Genomic DNA, 19,925 nt, shown 5'->3' on the forward strand with positions numbered 1-19,925 from the left:
AACTAACACACAGAACTAATTGAAAACCTTAAATTCAAGTAAAATAATAAAACAAGAATTACCTTGCCCTTTGCCTCCTAATCCAAAGGCATTGATTTTATAAAAGACTCGATCTGGCACATATTGGTAAGGGATTACTGCACCCTATTGCCAGTGAATGGACTGGATTCTGGACTTACTTCTGTTGCAGTGGCGAAGTGGTTATGGTTCCAAAGGGAACTAAAGACCATAGCCAAGAATGTTCACCCCATTAACGTTTGCCTCGTAACCTTTCAGATAGATCCACATACAAAACATTTTAACTTAGCCTTGAGTTTCACTTGGAATGGCAACAGTTAACAAAAAGTAGTAATACTAAATCAAAAATGTTGAAAGTGCACGGTAGGTTAATCAGGGAATAAAAGGGAAAGAAAAATCGCTTAATATTTCAAGAGCAACCATGTGTTGTGATCAAAGGTTGTATCTGAAACCTTTCTCTTTCAGATTCTGATTGATCTAAAGTGCTTTCTTAATGGCTTCTCCTTTTCTAAAGAAAAACACAGTTAATGAAAATATTGTTGATAAGAACATTTATAGAAAGGAAGCTTCTGTTCAACTGTCAACTCATCCCTCATCCATTTTCATGAAATAGTCTGCTGGTCCATACAGGAGGTAAGTGTTTTTAATCAAATTTGCAACTCATCCATAATCAGGTAAATGTTAATCTTGTGTGACATTACATGCACATTAAGCACAGAGAGTTTTAACACCACTAAGAACATGTGGATTTCTCAGTTGCTGTTATTTCATGTCAGTAGTAACCTATTTGAATTTAAATAAGTAGATACCACTAGTGTTAAAAGAACACTGAGGGGAATCCAGACCGATATCCATACCTATATTGTGAAGTCTAATACATTTATCATAATGTTATGCATACTTATAAGCTGAAAACCTGAAGACTAAGTTAACATGCTGCTTTAATTATGATTTTTGTACGCCTGTGGTGCTAAACTCTTGCAATATAGAGTTTGTGGGTGCAAACCCAGTTGGTCAGTAGGGCCTTGTAAGTGAAAATGAGACATTGCACAGGCATTTCCGTCCTATCTGCATGGAGGAAAGATTCACTTACACTGGAAGATGATACATTGGCTTTCTGAGAAATGTATGAAGGTCAAAGGTATGTATGCATGAGTGAATGCATCCAATATCAGCTGAAATTGCTGGAAAAACTTAACAAGTCAAGTGACATCCTAAGAAACTGGCACCTTTTCTCTGTTCATAGTTGATGTTGGACCTGCTGAGTGCTATCAGCACTTTCTGTTTTATCTCAGGTTTTGAATATCTGCAGCACTCTGCTTTTGGATTAGTCTCCAATATCATTTGTAATTTACAACATTATGCCTGCCCAATTTTTTTGTTTTGTGTTTATTAGCATTTATGAAAATTGGATCCTTGATCTTTTAGAAAACAGAAGGAAGGCTGAGAGAAATCAAACTAAAGACAGATAACCAGAAATACTTGGCAGTAAGGCAGAGAGAGAAAGAGCTTTAGTATTTCAGGTCAGTGATCTTCCATTTGAACCGGGAAAAGGTAGAGGCAAACAAGCTTCAAGTTGCAGAGAAAGGGTAAAGATTTGTGAGTCTTTGGAGGCAGGAGAGATTAAATGGCAAATGGTGGTGTGGCATGATAAAAGGTTGTCAGGGGTAAAGCAAAGAAAGAAAAAGTTGCTCTTTGGGGCATTAGCTGATGTTGAATTCAGTGGATGGATTTCACAGGGGGGAGCCCAGAGTTCCACACAAACTGATATGCTTTCACCATGTAAGAGCCAGCAACTTAGGGATTCCCATGTGAGCTTGAGCGAATTTGAAGTTTCTAAAGTCCCTGGCAGCTGATCACCTGCTGTACTACAATCACACTCCATCACTGGTTTCCTCAGAGTCCTGCAGCGAAGCAAAAGGATGTATAATTCCCCAGGACTTATGCTGAGTAGTCCCTCAGACAAGGCACACCTGCCAAGGAAGCTCTCCTTCACTGAGATCTATGGAGGAGAACAGCAGCAAAAAGTTAAGGTGAAACGTTAATATGTTTAGAATTTAAAAAAAATGTCAGTTTATTTGAATGGGATCATGTGGTCCAAATCCATAGCTCCCTGAAAGTGGCCGCACAAGTCGATAAGGTGGTAAAGAAGTATGGTGGTAAAGTATAGCATGCTCGCCTTTATTAGAGTCATAGCATTGAGTTCAAGAGTTTGGAAGAGTTTTAGAACGGTGAGGTTTTGTTACGGTTGGACAGGGTGTTGGTGAGGCCACGCCTGGAATACTGTACAGAGTTTTGTTTCCTTTACCGAGTGAAGAAAATGGTAGCGTTAGAGGCAGTCCAAAGGAGATTCACCAGACAAATTCCAGGGATCGGAGGATAGTCCTATCAAGAGAGGCTAGACCGTTTGGGTCTATATACCTTGGAGTTAAGAAGAATGAGGGGTGACCTTATTCAACCATACAAGTTCCTAAGGGGGCTTGACAGGGTAGGTGTCTTCACTAGTAGGAGAGTCACGAGCAAGGGACATAGTTACAGAATAAGGAGCCGGTCATTTAAAACTGAAGTGGGTAGAATTTTTTTTTGTCTCATAGTGAATCTCTGAAATTCTCTGTCCCAGAGGGTGGTGGAGGATGGATCATTAGATATACTGAAGGTGGAAATAGATAAACATTTGAAAGATTGAGGGATTGAGGGCTATGGGAAACTGGCAGAGAAGAGGAGTTGAAGCCCACAAAAATCAGCCATGATCACATTGAATGGTTGGTCAGGTCTGAGGAGCCGAGTGGCCTACTCTTGCTCCTGTTTTCTTGTGTTCTTTTGTTTCTGGCCTGCTGTGGTTATCAGACATCTTTCTCACATTACAGGTCTCCAGTGCAGCATTCACAACACTGTGTTGTACGTTCCCCCAATGAGATTGCAGAATAATTGCCAGCACCTGTTCCCACAACAATGCATTTCCCCTTTAAGTCAAGCTCACCTTAAATTGAGATCACACTTTGATGTTGTTTCTGATGCATCCACCAATCAACAGCACGCTGAGCGCAGTGAGCTTTGAGATCATTATAATGAGCAGCTCTTGAGGTTTTAAAACCCTCAACATGACTTAATTGGGTTTTGACCACTGGCCCACAGAAGGCTTAAATATAAAGATTATACAAAGCATATTTCAAAATTCTGGTTCATATAAATATGTTCAATTGACATCTTAATCTGCCAATTGTGGATTTCTGCAGTGTATTCTGAGGGATTTCTGAATGATGCAGACTGCTCACCAAATCCCGAGCAGAATGAGAGTTAAACATACCATAAATTAATAGCTCCTTTTGAACTCTGTGTGGCTATTGTCTACAATGCTTCTTGAGTGTTAGTAATGAAAGAAAAAATGGAGTATGTGGGGTGGCAATGAATGAGCCTTGCTTTAATTATCTCAACAGGAAGTCATAATTGCCTCCGGATGAGGGTGGTTCATAGTTGTTGGGAACCTGATGGCACCTATGGTGATAGGACTTTTGAAATGCTAATGACCTAAAGAGAACTGTAGGAAAGCATCCACTGACATTTGCCAATCAGTGGGAGGGAGGAGTTTTACATTTATTACTGCATGGGTTTCACAACCGACTGGCGATATTTTAGAAGTTGTCTCTTTTCCCTTAAATTTGCTTATATAAACTTTCTATTCAGGCTGAGGTCAAATTCAATAACCTGATGGTCAAATCTGTGAAAACGTACATGTGGACTCTTTCTTCTGTCTAACATAATAATTTAACAATAAATCACACTTAAGTACCAATAGCTGTCTAGTATGTTTAGATGTTTGATCATATAAGAAGTGGCAATAGATTTCTAACACACCAAACTTCTTATTGTTTAACCAGAATTAATACAACAACCATACTCTCACATTCAGTAGTAAACCCATTTGCAGAAACTCGACCTCAGTGCTTCACTTGCAGAGTGATAGGTTTATTCTGCCATCTCCAAGATCATATCTCTTCTCCTTCACTGTGTTCATGTCATCCATATCACCCTTTAACCCAGGTCTAACCAGTGTTCATCAGCACATTCAGTCCAAGTTTATGGATTGCAAACTTATTTCAAGCCGGTATTGTTCCTGCATCCCTTTATTTCAAGCTAAGGAGACTGAATTATTCATTATTCAATAGATTTTTGGTATGCAGGGGAATGAAAGAGAACAGGTGAAAATGTGGAATTGAGACCAAGATCTGATTGACATAATCTGAATGGCAGAGCAGGCTTGAGGAACCATATAACCCGGCTTCTGCTCTTATGTGTTCTCATAGAGACATATAGCACAGAAACAGGCCCTTTGGCCCACCATGTCTATGCTGACCATTGAGAACCTATCCCATGATCAGCACTCTGCCCATAGCTTTCTATGCCATTAGCATTTCAAATACTTATCTAAATACTTTGCAAATGTTCTGAGAGTTCAGGCACTGAGATCCAGATTCCAAGCACCTTCTGAGTAAAGACATTTTTTCCTCAGATTCCCTCTTAAATCTTATACCCCCTTACCTAAACCTATGTTATATAGTTTTAGATACCGCTACGATGGAGAAATGTTTCCTCCTATTTAACTATACCCCTCATTATTTTTTATACCTCTATCAGGTTCCCCCTAAGCCTCCACATTACAAGGAAAACAAACCCAGCCTATTCAGTCTCTCCTCATAACTGAGATGCTCCATCCCAGCAACATCCTGGTGAATTTCCTCTGCACCCTCTCCAGTGAGATCATGCACTTCCTATAGTGTGGCAACCAGAACTGTACACAGTACTCCAGTTGTGTCTAACTAATGTTTTACAAAGATAATATCTCCCTGCTCTTATGTTATTTTATATATATTTCTGAGTGAATTGAATTCACGAAAATCATTCTAATTATTTTAAATGTATTGTATTTGTATTTCAAAAATAATAAATTTCAAGTCTCAATAAATTAGTTGTTCACAGCTTTTTGAAGATATTTTCAACATCGGAGACTTCAGAATTAATTTACACAACCAGCTAAGACAGTGGGGAGGTGTCTTAGCCACCCGACAATGTTTTGTTTGTTTTTCAGCATTTGTGTGTGCGTGAGCGTGTGCGTGTTGGGGGGTGGTGGGCAAAGGGTGGTCACTACATGAGGATATTTACATCTCAAAGACCCATGGTTCTGACTAAAGAGGCTGTGGTCAGCTTTATGGAGGATGTTATCACTGGAAGATCCACTAAAGGTGAGTGCACACTTAGGGGTTAGGGGACGTATCATCTATGCCAGGATATTATGAGTCAGCAAGATAAGTGACTAGCAGATCCCTTTTCCTCTGCTCTTCAAGATGTTTTGCTGAATATTTAAAGTGCACCTGAGGATAGAGACCATGTTGAAACACTGACTGGATTATTTTAACCCCCTTGCACATGGCAACACCTCCACTTGTGTCATTAAATTTCTCCTATCACCAACTGTCCCTTTCTTACCCTTCCACCCTTTCCTTCTTTCTGTGCAACTTAAACCTTGTTTCATATTTAACTTTTCCCAGTTCCAACAAAAAATCATGGACCTGAAGAGTTAACACTTTTCCTCTTTCCAAAGATGGTTCCTGACTCCTGTCCTGCTGAGTGTTTCCTCTATGTTCTGTTTTTATTTCGGATTTCTGCCATCTGCAGCAATTTGCTTTGGGACAACTTGGATTGAGACAGGGATGTTTGACCCTGGAAAGTTCTACTTCATAGATGAAAGTACTATCACAGAGACTTAGGCTGGATCTTTTAACTATAAATGTCAGAAATCTCTACAGAGCTTTAATCTGAACACCAAAATCTTCAATAGTCTTTTTCACAGTTCATTGTACTAGTTAACACACTGATTAATTGAAGTGAGGACTAAAGCAGAATCCAAAAATAGCCAGGCAGACCTGGCTCAATAGCATGAAAGCTGTATTGCACAGACTACCTGATAGTTTTCTTTTCAATGGCTAATGAAGCTACAGGCCAATGTTTATACTTCTGCATTTGGATGCTTCAGCCAGATAATTGCTTTAGAGGTGGCAGAGGCTACCTCTACAGTTCTTCCTTCATGTTTGTGGATTGGGTCATGAGTAATTATTGTTCAGGCAATCATTACTCCCGGAGGAGTTTTTAGTTTCCATTTGTGCATTATGTCTACATCTTCCATGGTCCCTGGCGACACAGTTCAAAAGTTTCCTTAACTCGTGTGGAATTTCAAAATTCAAGGATATTCTGCAATGCATCTTTTATCACATATATACATGTGACTTCCTGTGAGAGCATTCTGCTTCCCAGGGACATGAGAAGTGGCTCTTATGTAATTGGTAATGGAGTGTGGTCCACAAGTAAAGATCCAAATGTAGCTACTATCCATCCTTTAAGCTGCTGTCCTTCATAAAATCCAGACAATTGAGGAAAATCAACATATTCCAGCCCATCAGAACCCCACCAACTTCCTCTCCCATCAATCGAAGTTGTAAAATGCCAACTAGCCCTTACCACTTGCCTTCCAGCAAGATCATTTCAACCCTACAGAGGTCTGGAAGGCTAAATGGAACTCACTGCACTATGATAAGCCAATAGCTGCACAAGGAAATATGTTGCCCTCTCTTATCCTGCATCTTACTCTAATTCCTATTGATTATAAAACTAAAACATTAGGCCATGTTAAAAGTATCTTCATTTAGTGTCCTCTTCCTTCTTTTCACAGCTTTTTTGTGCGTTTCTGTATTACTAAAAGCTGCCATTTCCTCTAATTCCAAGCGGTTTGTTTGGTTGCCCCTGATACAATAATGTCTGGTCGACAAAGGCTGTGGAGAGGGGTAAATAACACTTCAAAGTAACGAAACTAAAAAGGTAGGCAGTGAGAACCAAAACCCTGCAACAACAGCAACTCTAGACCCAACCAAAGCTCTTGTGGCTTTGAAAAAAAGAGGTTGAATAGGAAGACTCAGGTCTGCCTTAAATTTGGTCAGGCTGTTGCATTAACACACTCAGCCGAGCTGTGAGATTTGCTACTTGTCATGACCTGACCTATATAGGTTATGGTTTATTTTTATCCACTCTATATATCTTGTATCCTGGCAACAACTGAATAAAACAAAATGAACCATTCATTTGTCACTTATCACATTAACTGGAAGAACAATGAAGAGCTCCATCTGACTTTCCAATATAATTAGTTATAATTCCAAGGTACTTGAATGTTACTAACCAGCACATAATGTGTCTTTACACCATTTGATTTCTTGATAGAACAAAAAGAGCTGGTAGTGGTTACACTCTGTACTAAGCAGCAAATCCAGAGTGCTTGTGCGTCAGCAGCAAGCATACATAAATTTTGACTTAATGAAGAAAGCGGAGCACTTAGAAGTAGTTACACACAGCTGGAAGCTGTCTGACCCCATCATTTTTAGCTTTTCAAAATGATCTTGTTTCAGAAATATATGTGTGTAAATAATCATGTTAAAATTCAATTAATTTCCAATTATTAAAGAACTTAAAATTCTGCACTCAACAAAATTAATTTACATCTAATTTAATCTCCCAGTCACAAAGGTCAAATCTATACTTCTTGGAATTTAAGGATTGCAGCCAAATGACACTTTTGGGAACGGCAGGATTGGTGTACAATAAATTTAGGATATTGCATCTATTTCTTCGTATATGTCTTGATGAACGAATCTTCTACAATTACAGTTTGGAATAGTTGCATACTTGATGCAAATATTTGCAAGTATAATCTCTAATTTGAATTTTGCTTTTTTGTTTTGAGTTAAAGTTAAAAAAATGATGCATTATGGAACTAGATGGTGAATGTTTTTGAATTATTAGCATAAAGTCAGAGACAACACAACCCACTTAATGAAGCATTCTTGGGTTTTACTTCATGGTGGTGGTGGTACTTTTGAGAAGTTTTAGCATGAGGATTTTAAATTGGGCCACATTATCTAATTTATCTGTGTAATAACCCTGAACTCCTGGCTGGTTTGCATTCATTGTCTAGCCTCTACTATCCTAACTAATGCTCAGAAGATTTCAACCATTTCAAAAATGTTCTGATGTAAGGTCACCTAGTCTGCAAAGTTAACTCAGTTTTTCTCTCCATAGACGGAGGCTGACTTCTTGAGTGTTTCAGGTTTCTAACACCTGTGGCTTATTTCTTCTGTATATATTAAAACAAATTTTTGTCCCACTTTCACTCTACAAGAAAATCATGGAAATTTAATAACAAAGTAAATTGTAAAACCGTAGCCGAGCATCCGACAAGGGGTAGGGATCTTGAAAGACCCTGAGGAAAACCAGATCTGATTTATGTAATGTAATAAAACATTCCTAAGATAATGCATTGAATGTTCCGACTTCTTATCACATGCTTCTGGCTAAAGCTACTCTGATAGAAAACAAGCTCTTGGAGCTTTTCACTCCTCCTCCCAATCATCTGCTCACACCACAAAGAGAAAAGAAAGACTGAACCAGCTTTTACTTGCCCACACCGACAATGATTTCCTATTTCAATTCCTGCTACTGTTCCTGCAACTTAGGTTACAAAGGAATGCTCATCTGGAATTTGCCTACACGTTTGTTTTGTAGACTAGTAACATCTGGTGCATAGAGCCTGATGTTAGAGTGGCACACCCTCTCACTTTTACACGTGTTTAAGCTTGTTCCGAGAACTGATGGCTCACTGGTGTCAACTCAATTCCTGTCATTCTGGAATTCCCACACACTTAGAGAAAACAACTATGGCAGGAATAAAATCAGAAATTGCTGGAAATACTCATCAGGTCAGGTCACATCTGTGGGAAGAGAAACAGAGTTAACATTTCAGATCGAAGACCCTTCATCAGAACTGGGAAGGAGACAAAAGAGGCTGTCACGGAAACTTACTTCCATGCTGGGTGCCAAGGGGTGCCAGGCACCGATATGCCAAAGCCAACTGACCCACTCAGGAACCTGTTTCACTCTCAAGTCCACATACACAGCACGTAAAGAGCAGCTTATTGCTTCCGGTGAGGGCAGGATGGAAGCAAACCCAAAAGAAGCAAATCCTGGCTAGGCCTAGACTCGTACTGCACAGAAGCAGGCCCTTCGGCCCACCACACTCATGCTGAATATTATACACCCCTATACTAATCCCATTTACCCATGTTAGGTCCACAGCCTTCTATGACTTGATACAAGTGATCGTCTAGATCGTTTTTAAATGTTGTCCATGTATCTTCCTCCAACATCTCATTCGGCAACACAGTCCAGGTTCCAGCCACTCTCTGCATGATTCCCCTCTTGGTTCCCCTTCCAGTCACAGCTTAACGATTATTGACTCCTACCACCACATAATAGGAACGCAGGGCCTCGATCCAAAACGTTTGGTCCTGATGCACGGTCTTGATGCAAAACACCAACCATCCCTTTGCCTCTGCAGATGCGGCTTGACCCCGAGTCCATCCAACGGTTTGTTTTTTTCGCTCCAGATTCCAGCATCTGCAGTTTCTTGCGCCCACATAATAGGGAAGATCTTCTGCTGCCCCATAATTACGGACCAGCCTGCCTGGCGTGGCCTCAGGCACTTTCTTCCCAGCCTAACTCCAGCACGCCATGGCAGTGTGCAGCACAGGGGCTGGCTCAACTCAGTCAGATGGCTGCACCGTCGGGCTTTGACATCCCGTGAGGTTCCCTCCCATCACAGGCTTACTGCTTGTGAACACCTTTGAAATTAAAAGCCCTGAAAATCAAAAAATAAAAATACCTTTTAAAACATTGCAATTACTTAGAAATGCTTCTCGCAGGAGTAAAACTTTCACGGTCCAAATGACTAAGATACTTACATCAGTAAATAATAAGTAAAAATTCCACTTTACCTTTCCTCCGACACCCAACTTTGCCCATTATTGAAATGGAACTGCTATTTTTCCACCTGATTGAACCTGCCACAGTCTCAGTTGGAAGGTTTCCCAGCCTACAAGCTGAGTAACCTGTGCAAAGTGGACTTCATGAGATCTCCACTGATGCAGAGCAGGAGCAGCCAGCAGCAAAAGCAGCAGGGCAGGAGATACCACTGTTGGTTTAAGCCCACACCAGCAGTGGGCACAAGGACCTCCACTGAGAAATAGGGATAAGTCCCAGCAAGTAGTGCTGACATTGGGTCAGGAGATCAGGGCTAATGGTGTGTCAGTACAAGATGAGATGTTTCTTTTCTATGAACAGATTAATTCTAGGATAATTTATGTGAGGACTTGTGACTGCTGCTACTTTGTTGAATGATGAACCCATATGTAGACTACAGTTTGGGATCACAAGGGACTGCAGGAATCTGGAGTCCTGATGAAGGGTATCAATCCGAAACATCAGCTGTTCATTTCCCTCCACAGATGCTGCCTGACACGCTGAGTTCCTCCATCATTTTGTCTGTTGCTTCAGTTTGGGATGTTTAGGACCACATGCAAATTTTGTACTTCAAAGTTAGAGCAAATTTGAAATTGCCAAATATAATGAGGTAACACAGTGTTCTCATGAAGATGATTCTACAACCACCATCACATCTATTGCACTTTTTGTTAAATTAGAAAACTCACGATATTTAATATTAGAGTGTAATGTATTCAGTGAGAAGCCAGAATGTTATCTTCACCCACAGTTTGCAAACGAACAAATAACATTGCAGCATTTCCTCATAAACCAAGAGCTGTTACATAGCAAGTAGATTGTATGGATTAATTTTCAATGCTTATGTTCAAAACTGCAAAGAAATAGTTCACAGTTTGATTTTTCTTTATTCTTTCAAAATTGTCTGCAAGATGCATAGTTAAGTGAAAACTTATTTCCACCCTAGCAGCCATTGAATCTATCGTGAAGAAAATCTAGGACAGGACAAAAGATATGGTTGAAAGACTTTAAGGCAGACTGTTTATGTGGGTATTGCTAAGTCATTCCAATTCAGACATTTTAAATGAATATCCTGAGTAATAGACCGTAACTCTCTGTGCAAAGAGCTGTGAGGAGAAGAAGAGCTGTCTATACAGGGACCATCTGTTACCTGACTCATTCAACCCGACGCTGCCCTCAGAAGCTCTGATATTGGTATGCTTTTTTGATTGCCACTGGGGTCTGTTTGAAACATTCCATCTCTCGGTGACTAATACAACAGTCAGATTGTTCTGTTTGAAGGAAGGTCAAAGCATTCTATCTTTTTGTTAATGTACTAACAGTTGCAGCTCTTTCCCCCATCTACTGCATCTCTCCCCATCTGCTGCACGTCTCTCCCCATCTGCTGCACGTCTCTCCCCCCCATCTGCTGCATCTCTCCCCATCTGCTGCATCTCTCCCACTACTTGCTATATCTCTCCCGTCTGAAACATCTCCCTCCCCATCTGATACAGCCCTCCACTGTCTGATGCAAATTTTGCCCAATCTGATGCATCTCTCCGTGTCTCTTACACTTCCCCCCTGTCTGATTCAGCTCTCTCCCTCTCTGATTCACCTCACTCTGTCTGACTCAGCTCTCTCCCTACATAATACACCTCTCTCCCTGCCCAATACACCCATCTTTCCCCACTGACGCAGACATCTGAGGTGATGCCATTTGAAGTTGATGATCCCATGTACAATAATTTGTTGCATTGGTTAGATGAGGCATTGCCTGAAGAAAATCAGCCTCATCCATGACTGGTCAAGGCATGACCCTGCTGCTAGTTGCACATTCACAATGACTACTGTGTTGCACCAGTAGTGAAGCAAGTAAATTCCTACTTTAGGGTTTTCTCTATAACATTGATAAGAGACTCTTCAGAAGCTTACAGCCCAAAGCCCAACAGCAGCACTCTCTTCAGGGGAGCTAGTTTACTTGTGCTTAGACAGTGCTTCGTAAAGCTGTGTTTCATACAACTCCTGCAGGTTTCACAAAATTCCTGCAGATTCCACAATAGCTTTCAGTGCAACGTTGATCCAGCCAATGAGCTGCTCCAAACTTCACGGCAAGTTTTGCAGAATAATCAAATATGTATCCCAAAATAATGCCCTCAAGAAACAGTTTGAAGCAGTCTTGTTTCTAGTATGTTATATAGTTCAATGTAGTTAAGTGGGTACAGGTAGAAAACATGATTATATCAGGTTTTGGGAATCCTATTTAATTGCGTTCTACTGCTTGCTCATTTTGTGTCTGTCTTCACAATAGACAACACTGCAAACACACCACAAAGAGCTGTAATAATGGCACAAGAGGGAGGGAGGAATGTGAAACGATCACTACCACTGGAAAAGAAAAGTAGGCAAAGTGATAAGAACAAAGGCTGACAAGTTTTAGGATGGCCAGGATCCAAGGTTTCTAAAAGAACTGTCTGCAATAATGGTGCATACATTTGGTTGTAATCTTCCAAAATTTCCTGGATTCTGGGAAGGTTCAGGTGGATATAACACCCCTATTTAAGAATGCAGCGATGGAGAAAATATGAAGTTAAGAGGCATTTGGCCCAATGTCGTCTTTGGGAAAATGTGTGAATCTATTAATAACTGAGTAGTACAGGACACATAAAAATCAGAATACAATTAGGCAGAATCACCAGGGGTTTATGACAGAGAAGTTATGCTTGATAAATTTATAGGAGCTCTGTCCAGATGTAATGAACTAGGCTGAAAAAGGAGGGGCGATGCGTGAAGTATATGTTGATTCCCAGAAGATTTCACTAAGGTGCCACAGAAAAGATTATTCCACAGAGAAGGGCTCATGGTATTGAAGGTAATATATTAACTTGGACAGGAGATTGGTCAACTGACAGAAAACAGTGAGTCAGGATAAACTGATCATTTTCAGTTCCCAAGCTGTAACTCATGGACTACCATTGGGATCAGTATAGCTTTGCATTTTATCCAAGTCTTTTGATGATGCAGAGATGGGTGGTTAAGCAAGAAGTAAGGGGAAAACAAAAAGTCTGGAAATAGCTGTGTTGAGATTAAGACATTTGGAAGAAAATTGATAATTAATTTTCACCGGTGACACTAGTACACCTCCACTCTTGCTTCTCCCTATAGAAGCTAATCCTTCTTGGGTAACCTTGTTCTATATTTCACCCGCCAAATTTCATGTTGTTTTTAACTTGGTACCTTTTCATTAATTCACACCATGTCATGCCATGTTATTCCATTCTCATGCCACTGTCCAGCACTGCATTCACTCTTCTCCCAGAAGAAAGCAATCAGTGTGTAATTCCTCCAATCTAATGTACTGTATTCACTATTCATGGTATAATTTTCTTGACAGAGGTGAAATCAAACACAAATCAGATCACTGTTGTGCTAAAAACCTTATTTCCATTGGTAAATGAGATCTTGATTCCCTTGTGGTCCTTCTGCACTTCCTTTTTTCCAAAAATGACTTGCAATCAGTCACAATAGATGCTTTATGGACAGAAGGATTTTATTTTGTATCTGGCAATTCAGCAAGTTTGTGGTCTATGCACCAAATTTAATAACTTCAAACCTTGTATATATTCCTGTTTTCTTTGTGGTACAGCAAACAACTGGTGTAGGTGACTGGGGAGTGGAAAGGCCCTAGGGTGAAGCAAAGTGGATTGAGGCTTCAGTTGTAAATCCTTTTTCAGAACCCTGCTTCTGGGCTTGGGTTGGGTTGGTTAAAGACAACTCTTTGGGAGATTGGCATATTTTGCCAGGTTAGTTTTTTTTTTACCTTCTCCAATTTCATGTACAGTTTGGAAGTTTGCAAGATCATTGTTTACTTTTATTGTGGCATCTGATAGCCTGGGAGGATTCTCCTTCACAGATTGTTCTTTTATCCTGTGATCCTCCTGTATGTATGTCTTTGTGTTGAGGGTGACTGACACTGTGTCATATCAAGACAATGTGAGTTTCATGCACTAAAGCTGCCAGTGTGAATGTTTCTTTTGTGTCTTTTGAGAAGACTGTAAAAATGTAATATAATTCTTGCCAACATACATATTCATTATCTTGACGTTTGATTCATTGATTGCTTTACTTGCTGCAGTCACTGGCTCTACCCTTCACAAATTTCAATTTACTCAGACCGTTACTGCATTTATTAACCTGCAACAGAATCTCAATCTTTAGATAGGCAAGGGTTTCCCAACCTCACTCCAACCTACTTTAACCCCCTCCTTCAGCTGTATTCCCCTGCACCCCAGTTCATTGACATGAAAATATATTTCTCATTCCCTTGGCTCTATCATCGTAGATATTCAAGTCGTTCAAATTCCTCCCCGCAGTGCCTCCACATTACCATGTCCCTGCATTCTCAAGTTATCTAAAATTTTCTATTGTTAACTTTGCTCTCCGGTGCTCTTTGCTTTCTCTTTCCCTTTTTCCTACTCGGCTTCCATCCATCTTCTGAGACATTTTCATTTTTCACTTTAGAAATAATAACTGTGTATTTCAAATAGCTTAATTAAACATGAGGTGGATTGTTACAATGTTCCTGACATTTCTATGTTGCTTGACATTGAATTGGTCCAATTGAAACATGATAAAAGGGTCAATTTTATCCAAACCATCCTCCTGGAAATTGGTGCAATACAGCTTTTACACCCTAACTGACTGGAAAACCAGTCAATTGCCAACTTAGAAAATATAGCTGGGATGAAATAAAAACCAACATAGATTATAGGGACAGTTTGTGGTTGATGGGTTAATGGGTGCAGTTATAGAGTGATTCCTAGGATGGCAGGACTGTCATCTGAGGAGAGATTGTCCCAGTATTGACTATAATTTACAACAATGAGAGGAGATTTCATTGAAGTGGAACAAGACATTTAGGGTGAGACATTTAGGACTGAGAAAAAGAGGAATTTCTTCACTTGGAGGGTAGTGAATCTGTGGAATTCTCTACCACAAAAGATGGTGAAGGCCAAGTCACTGAACATATATATAAGGAGATAGATTGATTTCTGGACACAAAGGGCATCAGGGGTAGGAGGAGAGAAAGGAAATATGGTACTGAGATGGAGGATCAGCTGCAATCATATTGAATGGTGGAACAGGTTCAATGGGAAAAATGGCCTTTTCCCATTCCGATCTTCTATGTTTCTATTCCACCCAATAGTGTAGATTTTTTGGAACAAAAATGTGTTATTTTCCCAGGGTTTGTGTTTAGAAGAAAAACACTTTTGAATAAAGGCTATTAGCAGTATCATACCTCAACTCAAATGCAGCATGTAAGTACATATAATGTAATCACAGCACAGCAGCATTAGGTTGACAGTGGGCTATGCGCTGGATGCATTTGTATTCAAATGAGCTGACCTTACATGAGTTCATTAAGTTAGTTGTGTCTCCTACTTGATGGCCCAAGTCCACTCGAGAGGGCAGGTGTGGAGTCATGGCTGATTGCTCATCAAACCACTGACACTTTAGCAGCTGAGATGCAGTGACTTCTTGACACCTTGGAGATCAAGCAGAGAGTGCTGAATCAACTTCCAAAGTACTTCATTGGTAGTCAGGCACTTTGGAAAATCTTGAGGTTATGTTGGGCACTATACAAATGTAACTCTTTCTAATGAATGGAGTATGTTTCTTTAATGTAAAATATTCTTTTTACCTTCAACTTTCACTGATCCTCCTGTACTACTATTTCCCATCTACATTTCTACAGCAGACATTATCACTTTACTTCAGGCAGGTCCAGTGCCAAAACATCACAACATATAACGCACTGCAGAGGGAAATTTAATAAACTCATGTCTAAGAAATGGCAGAAAATGCAATGTAACCTGAGCTGATTGGAATTATCTTGCCAAACAGAATCAACTCCATTGGTCTTTCAGTTCAATGGGAGACATCATCTGATTCTCTATAGAATAACATGGACTTAACAAATACCATTCATCTTACGTGACATCTGCTATTTTTTTTGAAAAGTGCCAATACTACCAAACATACCTTGACTATCTTGACACCAAAGTCCTTTCTTTCTCTTCACCTTTTATATCCAGTCCTTTCCCTTCACACTCCATGTAAAGTCTTCCTCCCTTCTTCTGACCCCCTCACCTTTTGCAGAATGACGACTGAAAACTTTAACAGCTTTGTCACCAAAAATGGTAAACTATTGAATATAATTATCCAAACTCCCACATCCAGCTCCATGAATTGCCACGTTTTAACAATGAAAAGCAAAAAGAAAACTACAGAGTCTGGAAATCTGAAACGAGACATAAAATGCAGAGATACTCAGCAGGTCAGGCAATAACTGAGGAGGCAGAAGCAAGAGTTAATAATGTTTCAGGTCGATGTCCTTCCATCAAAACTGAAGGATCATCAAGCTGAATGATTCTGATGAAGGGTCTTTGATCTGAAACATTAGCTCTGTTTCCCTTTCCATAGATGTTGACTCGCTGAATGTTCCCAGCATTCACATTTTAACTTTGTCTACTCTTTACTGAGATGAAAACGTGGACGGGTGGGTTAGTAAGTTTGCGGACAATAAGATAAGGTAAGATATCTTTATCAGTCACATGTATATCGAACACACAGCGAAATGCATCCTTTACATACAGTGTTCTGGGGCAGCCCACAAGTGTCGCCATACTTCCAGCGCCAACATAGCATGCCCACAACTTCCTAACCTGTACGTCTTTGGAATGTGCGAGGAAACCGGAGCACCCGGAGGAAACCCAAGCAGACACGGGGAGGACGTACAAACTCCTTACAGACAGCAGCCGGATTTGAACCCAGGTCGCTGGCGCTGTAAACTAACCACTGCACTACCGTGCCTGCTCTGATATTGATTGGTGGCATTGTGGATAGCATAGAAGATTGCCAAAGGATACAATGGGATAAAGATAAGTTGCAGATGTGGGTGGAGAAATGGCGGATGGAGTTTAATCCAGCCAAGTGTTTTGTGTTGCACTTTGGAAGAGCAAATGTGAAGGGACAATACACAGTTAATGGCAGGCCCCTTAACAGCATTGATGTACAGAGGGATCTTGGGGTCCAAGTCCATAGCTCCCTGGAAGTGGCTGTAAATGTTTATAGGGTAGTAAAGTAGGTCTATGGCATGCTTGCCTTTATTAGTCTAGGTATCGAGCTCAAGAGTCAGGTAGTTACGTTACAGTTTTATAAAACTCTGGTTAAGCTGCAGCTGAAGCATTGCATTCAGTTCTGGTCGCCCCATTATAGGAAGGATGTGGAGGCTTTGGAGAGAGTGCAGAAGGAGTTTACCAGGATGCTGCTTGGATTAGATGATATGAGCTATAAGGAGAGGTTGGACAAACTTGGGCTGTTTTCTCTGGAGCGGCAGAAGCTGAGGGGAGATATGAAAGAAGTTTATAAGATTACGAGTGGCAGAGATAGAGTAGACAGCTGGTATCTTTTTCCCAGGGTTGAAATGTCTAATACTAGAGGGCATGCATTTAAGGTGAGAGGGGGAAAGCTCAAAGGAGATGTGCGGGGCAGGTTTTCTACACAGTAGTGGGTGCCTGGAATGTGCTGCCGGGGTGGTTGTGGAGGGAAATACAACAGAGGCATTTAAGAAGCTCTTAGGTAGGCACATGAATATGCAGAGAATGGAGGGATATGGGCCGTGTGTAGACAGAAGGGACTAGTTTAGTTAGGCTTGTAATTACTGGTTCAATTAGTTTGGCACAACATCATGGACCGAAGGGCCTGTTCCAGTCCTGTACTATTCTATGTTCTGTTTCCATTGTTATTTCGAGATTTTTGAATATGAAGGGAATCAAGTGGAATGGGATTACTGCAGGAAGGTAAATCTGAGTTGAAAGAGCAGCTATGATCTCACTGAATGGGCAGAGTAGGTGTGAGGCGCTGGACAGCCTACTCCTTCTTCTATTTCCTACATTCTTATATCAAAATAAGATACTCACACATGATCCATTACACACTGCAGGTTGAGACTCCCCAGATGGACATGTCTAGTGCATAATAATTCCACTGGGGGTCTTCTAACCAAAGTTATCTTTGGTTAGAAGACCCCCCATGAATTGGCTCTGCTTGCCAACTAAAAGAAGTAATATGGCTATTTTAAATCAAATTCTCACCTTTGTTAATTGAAATACTAGTTTTAATACCTGTAGTTTGCCTGCTTGTTAACAGAGAACAATGGACAGTGTTAACTTAGACTGAAATACAGGCAAAGTTCTTTCACAAGCTCAAACTTCAGAATATCAGGTGTGTGTCTGAGTACAATAACAAGGCAATGGAACCAAAAAACTAACTTATTCAATGTCCTATCCAGGGAACCTAACAGAATGTACCCACAAAGTATAAACAAAGGAGTGATCCCTTGGGTCAGGCAAATGGGCCCTGAGGAGTCCAGAGGAAAGACTTTCTTGTGCAGCTGTTCTCTTTTAATTGGACAGCTGAGTTGAGGGTGGGAGTAGGGCAAGAAGTGGTGTGATTAAGTTTAAAATCAATGGAGGAGTCTGGCCCAGTCATTGAAAAGTGTAGGAAGAAAATACATTACAGAGGGTGAGGTCAGAGAAGATGGAAGAGAGAGAGAGAGAGAAAGAGAGAGAGAGAGAGAGAGAGAGAGAGCTGTGAAGGGAAGTCAAGTTTCAGCTTGATGCTCTGATCAGCTGAAAGTGGAAACAGGAAAGAACAAATCACTGACAGAACTGTCATAGAAAGATGGATCGTTACCGCAAGGTAGTTTCTCTGCTCTGTCAGCTAATTGTTAAACAATTCACTTGTTACAAGTTTTGAGGAAATTGCCCAGAAACCACTTGTAATTGTCTAGAAATCACTTCATTATTTCTCAGCCTTTTGGGTCATCTGTGGCCTTTGAGGAAAGTTAAAATCATACTCAACCTTACAGGTAATCAAGTGTCAATCTCTACGGCACTATTGGCATAAAAGGAAATGCTAGTTTCAAGCAGACTCATTACACCATGTCCTTTGGGCAGGTTCCCCTCTCTCAAAGTCTTCAGAATTGTGGACCATTTTTCACTGGAACTGTAAATTACCACAAAAAAATAATCCACGGATGAACAAAATTATTTAAACCCTTACAAAAAAATAGGCCCAGAGGAAGATTTAGGAGCACAGACTGAGGCTGCTTGGCTCAGTTCTGTGTTTGTTTAATGTGTTTAGAGAAGAGAATTGAAATGATTCAGCTTGAACAACTCAGTCTTCTATGAATATATTTTCTTATTCAGTTCGATGATTTTCAATTTTCTCAGAAAATAAATCCAGTGTTATATTTTGGTGGTAAGGAGTGGTAATGTGACTCATAACTCGACAATATTCCAAAGCAGCCTGTCTTTATGTATTTATTCATTCACAGGATGTGGATGTTGCTGACAATACCTACATTTATTGCCCATCTCTAATTGCCCTTGAATGGAGGAGGTGGTTAAGAGTCAACCACATTGATGGAAAAGTAAAAAATGCAGATGCTGGGAACCTGAAATAAAAACATAAAATGCTGGAAATACTCAACAAGTCAGACAGCATCTATGGAAAGTGGAACTGGAGCTAACATTACAAGTTGATTCCTCAGAACTGGTCTATTCTGACATAAAGCAGAAAGGGTGGCTATCTGAAATTGTTGAATCCCAAGAGTAGGAATATGTCGAGTCAGAAGATATGAATTTGAGCTTACCAAGAACATAGAACACTACAGCACAGTACAGGCCCTTTGGCCCACAATGTTGGGCTGAAGGGCCTGTACTTACATTGGGTTTCAATAGAAAGAAGTTGAATAGAAAGGAGCCAGAGTGGGAGTGGGGAGGAGAATTAAGGTGACAAGTAACTGGAAGCTCAGGACTACCCTTGTGGACTGAATGGAGATGATCTGTAAAGTGGTCATCGAATCTGCATGTGCTTCCTCTGCTATAGAGGAGACCACATCGTGAGCACTGAATGCAGCACATGGGATTGAAAAGTGCTAGGGGAAAAGAGAATTTACCTGTAAG

The 19,925-nt window shown here is 40.4% G+C and overlaps 1 long non-coding RNA gene across 1 annotated transcript in view; it reads left to right on the plus strand.

The window, feature by feature from the left end:
* The first annotated feature begins 531 nt into the window (after window positions 1-531).
* Window positions 532-19,925, plus strand: part of LOC127576056 (uncharacterized) — a 37,031-nt gene continuing 17,637 nt past the window's right edge. The window contains exon 1 of the long non-coding RNA XR_007957163.1: window positions 532-651. This is a non-coding gene — a long non-coding RNA (uncharacterized LOC127576056). The remainder of the gene's footprint in view (window positions 652-19,925) is intronic.

The sequence above is a fragment of the Pristis pectinata genome, chromosome 1 (genome assembly GCF_009764475.1).
Source record: "Pristis pectinata isolate sPriPec2 chromosome 1, sPriPec2.1.pri, whole genome shotgun sequence".
Taxonomy (NCBI): Eukaryota; Metazoa; Chordata; class Chondrichthyes; order Rhinopristiformes; family Pristidae; genus Pristis; species Pristis pectinata.